The sequence below is a fragment of the Stegastes partitus genome, unplaced genomic scaffold (assembly GCF_000690725.1).
Source record: "Stegastes partitus isolate 25-593 unplaced genomic scaffold, Stegastes_partitus-1.0.2 Scaffold2267, whole genome shotgun sequence".
Taxonomy (NCBI): Eukaryota; Metazoa; Chordata; class Actinopteri; family Pomacentridae; genus Stegastes; species Stegastes partitus.
The window spans coordinates 61003-69144 of record NW_007579998.1 but is presented as its reverse complement, the minus strand read 5'-3'; the positions used below and the strand labels follow the sequence as shown (position 1 = coordinate 69144).

Below are 8142 nucleotides of genomic sequence, written 5' to 3'. Positions count from 1 at the left end.
CCCTCTAAGTGCAGCCCTCTACGAGCAGCCCTGTACGTGCAGTCTCCAGCTCTGCAGACATGCCCTTCCTATTGGATCCGATCCCGCAAATAATACCTGACTGCAGCCGGTGCGGTCCCCGAAGCAGCAGCAAACCACGCCCTCTACACAGCACGCCCCCGACACAACACGCCCCCCAGCCTCTTACACACCATGCCCCCGCCCAATAATACCTGACTGCAGCTGGTGCTGTCCCCGAAGCCGCAGCAAACCACGCCCCCTACACAACACGCCCCGGCCCCTTACACACCATGCCCCGCCCAATAATAAGCCGAAGCAAACCACGCCCCTACACACCACGCCCCCCGGCCCCTTACACACCATGCCCCATTAAACACCATTAAAGTCAGTGGTACAGGAGAACCATCAGAATTGATGCTGGCAGTGCTCGCATGTACTGCTGTTCTGTTGGTGTCACTCCTCCTGAGTTCAGTAAACCTAACTGGCAGCCTAAGTCATCAGAGTCTCCAGTGTGTGCCTCCTCATCCTCTCTCAATCTCGCTGAATGTACACAACAGTATTTTTGGCATGTATTGTGCAATGTTACTTTGAGCTAATGTAGACTGTAGCCGTACCCTAATAATGATGAAACAGGTGATGAGGTATGACGTGGCATCGTTGTGCTGCTGTTGGCTGCTTTCTGCAGCAGCCTAATGACGGACAGGGCAAAGAGGTGGAAGGCTGGGCCTCACTTTTCTAGATTTATCAACAGTGCAGTATGTTTAGCAAAGCAGCTAATGCTAGTATAGTAATAGAGCCTCTGATAAGTCTATACAATTAGCTGTATGCTATGTCACAGTTGTTGTCATTGATTTAAGCATCTGTAATGTCTAGATAGATAGATAGATAGATAGATAGATAGATAGATAGATAGATAGATAGATGCGCAACAGTTTAACACTGAACAGTGAAAGTGTCTCATTTGCACATATAATAACACTAATGATGATAATGATAAGTAGAAAAATGATGAAACACGTTATGCCTTTAACATCAAGGCAGGTAAAGCAGAATGTAAATGCTGTACTAAAAGCAAAACAAAGGAAACGGTGCAAAAGACTCATGGTTCTTGAATGGATTTACATTTCATTCATGTTAGAATTTGGCTCCACTGCAGCACAAGGCAGATAAGCTGTTATCAAGCTGCATCTAACATAAGTTTTATACTTCATATGAATTTTTTCAACACTGTTTCACTCCCAGTTTTCTGGACTTGTCGTCACATACAGTATATTTAATTAATGACCTCAGTGATGTGTGGACTGTATTGGAATATGTGTTGGCCTCACACACCTTGGTTATTTGTCACAAAACACCTCATGTTGTTTGTCTCTGAATTCCAGAGTTTATCGAGCTTCACACCTGAAGTGCAAACTGAGTCTGCACAGATCTTATACAGGTAATCACATATCAACATCACTTTACACTGTTTCAGCTGCTTTCAGTCTCTCACTCTTAGCAATGACACTGATAACCACATTACTGGTCCACAGTTATATCCTCCAAAGCTTTGTTTGAAGAAGCTGCTGTACTTGTAGCAGTAATCAACCACCTGATAAATGTGAATATTTTTGATGTATGTACTGATGTGACATCTGCGGTAGTCTTGGTCTCCTGGTTACTCTTGTCCTCCTCATCTTCAGTGTTGAATGGGCCTAATGTGTTGTCATCTGAAGCTGCCTAAGTTTCTAATGATGACAGCGCAGCTGGATCTCAGCTATCAGCTGCTCGTCAGCTTTATAACGCACTGTCCAGTCTTAGGGATCACACTGTCAAACACCTCAGACACACAGTCTTTCCACAGCAACATAATTTGCTTCCTGCATCCAGACCAGAGAACTGACGTCTGATCTCAGGGTGGGGCTTCAGCCGTCTCTCTGCATCATAGAGCTGCCTGCAGAGTTCTGCAGATCCTTCCTCTCACACTATTGGCATTTTCCCAGCTCTACTAAAGATGACACATCTGAACGGTGGCCTTACACGATTTGATTATGTGTTCCTCTCTAGGTGCTTTGGAACCTTTGACATCTTGGGATGTGTTCCATGGTTCCACCTTGTGGAGAGACTTGGACTTTTGTCTCTGTTTAGTCCCTTTGTGTGAAGGTTTGAATGGCCTATTTGTGGCAGCAGTAGACTGGGTAAGAAATCCCAGACCCTGGGGAGCTTGGCCATCCATCCATCCATCCATCCATCCATCCATCCATCCATTTTCTTCCGCTTATCCGGGGTTGGGTCGCGGGAACAGCAGGTGGAGCATGACGTTGCAGACTTCCCTTCCCCCGGCGACACTTTCCAGCTCATCCTGGGGGATCCTGAGGTGTTCCCAGGCCAGCCGAGAGCTATAAGCCCTGCGGAGGAAGCTCATTTCGGCCGCTTGTATCCGCAGTTTTGTTCTTTTGATCACGACCCAGAATCCGCATTACTGCTAACGCTGTACCGAGCTGCCTGTCCACCTTGCGCTCCATTTTCCCGTCCCTCGTGAACAAGATGCTGAGATACTGAAACTCTTTTGTTTGAGGAAGCAAATCCCCCCCACCCCCCACCCAGAGGTGGCAATCCACCGGATTCCGGCAGAGGACCATGACCTCGGACTTGGAGGTACTGATCCGCTTGGCAAAAAAACACTACCAAAATGTGCAGTGATTGACACGTTATCAATAGCAATCAGAACATTTTATGGAATGTATGATAGTTCTACTTAAAAGCATCAGATCGCTATGAAAGCACAAACCAAAAACACAAAGTCCAGCTGCATGAACCAACTCCAGGCGTGCTCGCCCTCTGGATCATAATCAGCCTGTCATACCTTTGGTGTGTACATGTGGGTGCTCGAATGTGCTGTGATGACGCTGGGTTTTTTGGCCACAGGAGCAACACAACTCTTCACCCATCCTCTTCACCTGATTTGGCTCTCTGTGACTTCTTTCTCTTCCCCAAAATATAATTCAGGTTGAGGGGTCACCGTTTTGGGCTGCAAGGTGGCGCAGTTGGTAGCACTGTTGGCAAGTAAGAAGCAAGAAGGTTGCTGGTTCGCGTCCCGGTGGGGGCACCGGAATCTTTCTGCGTGGAGTTTGCGTGTTCTCCCCGTGCAGCGTGGGTTCTCTCCGGGTTCTCTGGCTTCCTCCCACAAGTCCAAAAAAACATGTTGAGGTTAATTGGTGATTCTAAATTGTCCGCAGGTGTGAATGTGAGTGTGCTTGGTTGTCTGTCTCTAAGTGTAGCCCTGCGATAGACTGGCGACCTGTCCAGGGTGTCCCCTGCCTTCGCCCTAAGTCGGCTGGGTTAGGCTCCAGCCCTCCCGCGACCCTCGTGAGGATTAAGCGGTGTATAGATAATGGATGGATGGATGGGTCACCGTTTTGACACAGTTCAGGAGACTCAGATCACAGATGTTGACATGTTCATAGAATAGGACCTCTAGGTCACAAATGTTGCAAGAGCACAGGGAGCAGCGCATCACTGCACAAGGAGACTGCTTTGACAGGGATTTGGCCAGGTATACATTTGGTACAGTTTTAGATCTTTATAAGGCACAGTCTCTGACCTTTTTGATCCCGCCTTATAATTCGTTTAAAAAACTGTTTAACATAAAGCAGCGTTTGGGTGTGGAAGTCAGTGCTATCAGCTTTGGTTTTGCTTGGATGTGTACTCTGAGCTGTGAAGTTGTTGAAGATGCAAACAAAAAAAAACTGTTGTGCGGGGATGGAGAGAGAGAGTGAGCACATGGACCAACTTTTATATCCTTTTTTGCTGAGTGACATGAATCAGCAGATGACCCCCTCGTGTCAGACGGTTAGTGTGACACAGGTAAAGGAGCTAGGTCCGAGTAGGAGTGTCACACAGTGTCGCATTAGGAACATTTGTGAGAATAAAATAAGTGGATTCTGATTGAGGAACACCATTTAACAGCAGTAAAAAAAAACATTTTCATTTCAGGGTTTTTCAGGCTTGCTGTGGATTTTCAGCCTTTCTTTGTCCTGCAGGTTCAGGTGTCCTGGCTCAGGTGTGTTCCAGTGTACTCAGACTGGACTGGTGTTTGCTCTGGCTAAAGGGGCAGAGCTGCGGTACAGGATCGTTCAATGGGATGAGAGCTGCCTGAAACTGGCCTGCAAGATGGCTGCAGGACCGCTGTTCAACATTCAGTGTTCTGAGGATGCAGTTCGTCGGCTCCACTTCCCACACTGTGAGACAGAGGATGGTAAGCTGTGTGCTCTCTGGCTGTTAAGCAATGAATCGTTATCTTAAGGTTTGTATTATTTCTGGTATATTGTTCAATTCGGAGCATTTAGTAAAAATCAGTGAAACAAGATTGTGATGGAGTTTAGTTATAGAACCAAATGCACCTGTCCAGACAGATGAATGACAGGATGATGGTGAACTGGAGATCCTCGATGTGTTCTGAAATTAATATCAACAGATTCAGTTGAACTAAAAATAATTTGGCAGAGATGAGTAACTGTAGCATCTCTGTGCTCTCACAACGCTGCATCTGGACAACCAGCTGTCTGTTGTCCACTTCACTAACAAAGGAATGAGCATGTTGAAGCCGCTGCAGATCACTGACACTCATGTGGTTGTGGAGGTCGCTCACCTCTCTCTATACGGCCTCATCTGGAATACTATTGAAAGAACGCTCTCACTCCCAGTATGTGGCCAAGTGGTGCTGTTCCTCCGGCCTCCAGGGAGAGCGCCTTGGACACTTAATGTGTTTCTGCTGCAGAAAAACATCCCTGTGGAACAGGTAAAGTGAACAGAGGTGTATCTCACGCTGCGGTCACAATTGAACCGTCAACCCTCACATCCGAGCTTCACCATGTTTCAGAGCTGATGTCCTCTGACCTGATGTTCTAGTCTGTCTTCAGTGGCTACCAGTTGCCATATCTCCCCTGTACTGGTGTCCTGGGGCCTCATGTACAAAGGGTGCTTACGCACAAAAACTTGGCATACGCACTTATCCACAGTTGCGTTCAGATGTATCAAGAGTGAAATGAATGTGGAAATGTGCGGTCCTCCACGTCAACTTCCTGACTGGCATACGCACGTTTCTATTGCTTTTGAGCTGTTGGCAACACTTAGAGGTGATGCTGGGAATGTAAAATGTAAAAAACAATGTAAAAAAAGGTAATTTCTCAAAGTGATATGCACATCAGAGATACACAGATGAACAATTAACACACCCAGGTGTTTGCAATCAGATGAGTGGATATAAAAGTTTGCGTAAAACGGTGCAGAAGATACCGTTAACAACAATAGCAGCTTTGACACTGTTGGAGGATATTGCCAATGGAGCAGTGCGAAGAGGGCTTTCAGAGACCTCAGTGGCTCATCAGCCGCTTTAGGTTCCCGAGGGCAATCCTCTTAGAACTGTATGCGAAGCTGCGGCCATTATTAGAGCGCAACATAGCCAGGAGCCATGTCCTACCTGTGCCCACACAGGTGCTGACCACACTGGGCTTCCTAGCCACCGGGTCATTTCAGAGGGAGCTGGCCGACCAATCGGGACTGTGCCAGTCAACACTGAGCCGAGCCATGCCAGCTGTGTGGGATGGAACCATCCAAAAGTCAGCCAGATATATCAAATTCCCATACAGCGCAGTTGAACAGGGCGACATAAAAGTGCAATTTGCAGCGAGAGCCAGTTTTCCAAATGTAATCGGAGCTATCGACTGCACACACATTGCTATAAAGGCACCATCACAAGAAGAATTTGTTTATGTAAACAGGAAGCATTTTTATTCAATTAATGTACAGATCATCTGTGACGTGCAAATACATTTAAGTACCATTGTTGCGAGATGGCCTGGATCAACCCAGGATTCATTCATTCTGATGAACAGCATGGTTGGAAACAGGCTACAAGCTGGCACGGTGCGGGATGGGTGGCTTCTTGGTGAGTAAATCATTTAATTGTCCTAATATTAATCCCTCTGACACGCATTAAGCATGTGCGGGCATCAGCAGCTGGCTGTTGCGGTGGATCGGAGGATTGGCTGATGCCGGGGAGGCTGGAGGAATCCCGCGGGTCTGTGATACGAGGCTGGGACTGCGCCTCACAGTCTTCTCCTGCCTCATTATCTGTTTGAAAATAAGAAATTGAGTAATTAAACATGAGACAAAGTCTTTGATTTCCTCTTTGATATCCTGGCATGATTACGGAAGAACCTGTATCTTGTTTGTCTGTGAGCAGATTATTGTATGACCCGTATAATGAATAAATTTGTGAGTTACACCATAAATATTTACCTTGGGGGTGATCCGAGTGACCCACGTGTACTCCCACCACCCCTGTGAGAGCAGCGTCACCCACAACAGACTCTCTGCTCAAACGCGATGAGTTCCTCCTTGTTACTGTTACGGTTACTGTTATCTGATCTTGCAGAGAGGGGAATCCCACCTGTTGGCCCTGTTAATACTAATTTAAATTGGGGGTGTGGAGAGGGAGGAGTCTGGTACTCCAACATGTGCGGTCAATTCCATGCTGAGTGAGATGGACAAAGGAAATGTGCTTGGATTCAGGTGTACGCTCACTTTTGTGAGCAGATTGTTTTGTGCGTACGCAGTTTTCTGGATTGAAGCGTTCGCCGGGTTTCAGGATGAAATCCATGCAAATCTTTGTACATGAGGCCCCTGGTCTCTCATAACTGGTTGTCAATGACCAGCAGACTTTCAATCTCTACTTCCGCTCTCTTTTTTTCTTTCCACTCTCCCTGGAAGGTTCCTGGGCTGATCAGATGTATTCTGTAATTCTCATCTAAAGAACTTTGGTCAACATCGAAGGTTTTCAATACCTCTATAAATAAATAGAGTTGGCTACCTGTTCATTCACACAATGATAAATGTGTTCTTTCTTGAAGGTTGCTGCCCAACAAGGTAAAGCAGAATACATCCCGATCTCAGCTGACTGTGTTTTGAACACTGGTCAGAGTTACAGTGTCCTCTGTGAACAGGAGGGCTTGAAAATACAGCCCCTGGTAAGTGAAGTCTCACATGGTCATGAACAAAATCATATTGAAAACAGATTCACTGTAAAGGAGGGGTGGATTAACGCTTATTTCTGCTGTCAGAGTGATGTGTTTGTCCTGGTTTTCAGAGAGCAAGCTTTTTCTCACATTTTGGACCAAATTTCCACCCAACATTTGAGGTTTTCCTGACTACAGACCCAGATGAAGTGACTTTGATGGTCCAGGACCAAGAGAGGACAGAAGTATGGAGACGTCATGTTTATCTGAGAGGTAAAAGCTTCACCCTCCTGCAGCAGCAGAAACGACTTCAGCTGTTGCAGGGATGTTTTGTTGAAGGTCAGCTGATATCATCTTTCTTCCCTTCCTTTCGATACAAAACTCCTGCCAGTTTGTTTCAGTGTGTTGTTAATAGATTGCACTCTGCAGATGTGGACACAGTCAGCTGCAGACATTACGGACGCTTAGTTGGGGCTATTGTATGATCTTTTAGTCTGCTGGAGTCAATGTGGAAGACTCTGTTCTAGACACACACAGCTGGTTATCTGCATATTCTGAGCATGTGCACTATTGCAGCGTAATCCGAAATTCTGGGCCCTTCTAGACGCGAATTATGTAACGCTGGTCTTGTAAGGAAGAACAACTGTCCATGTGGAAACATCAGAAAAACAGACTTGTGTCAGTTGAGTGGAGAGGCGTGTCCTTGTCAGTTTGATTGACAGCAGCAGTAGAGGTGTGTCCTGGTCATAAGCGGACCTCTATGCTGGCTATTATTCAGTCTGTGGCTTTTCTTCCACGTTTTCTTCCAGATCCTAAACGGGACACAGAGCAGAGAGTCCCACCACCGGAGTGGCTGTTTGCAGTTCGGACAGAGTTGGTTAAGGGACTGTCAGACGCTACTATCAGCCAGCTGCTGGACCGACTCCATGAAAAGGGTGTTATCACTGAAGAAGAGAGGGAGCAAATCGAAAACAAAAAGGACAGAGCTGATAAAGCCAGGGAACTCATCGACAGGATTTGCAATACGGGACATGATGCCGCTTCAGCTCTGACCACTGCTCTTAATGAGGTCGATTCATTCCTTTTCAGAAACCTGAACCTGAGGCAAAAACAAGAAAGTGTGTAGTTGAGATGATAACCCCCT

At 46.5% G+C, this 8142-nt stretch overlaps 1 long non-coding RNA gene across 1 annotated transcript; it reads left to right on the top strand.

Annotated features, from left to right (window-relative positions):
• The first annotated feature begins 6897 nt into the window (after positions 1–6897).
• On the top strand, positions 6898–7879 carry LOC103374522 (uncharacterized). Its single transcript, XR_521133.1, has 3 exons — positions 6898–7010; positions 7130–7271; positions 7808–7879. It is a non-coding gene; the product is annotated as an uncharacterized LOC103374522 (long non-coding RNA).
• The last annotated feature ends 263 nt before the right edge of the window (positions 7880–8142 follow it).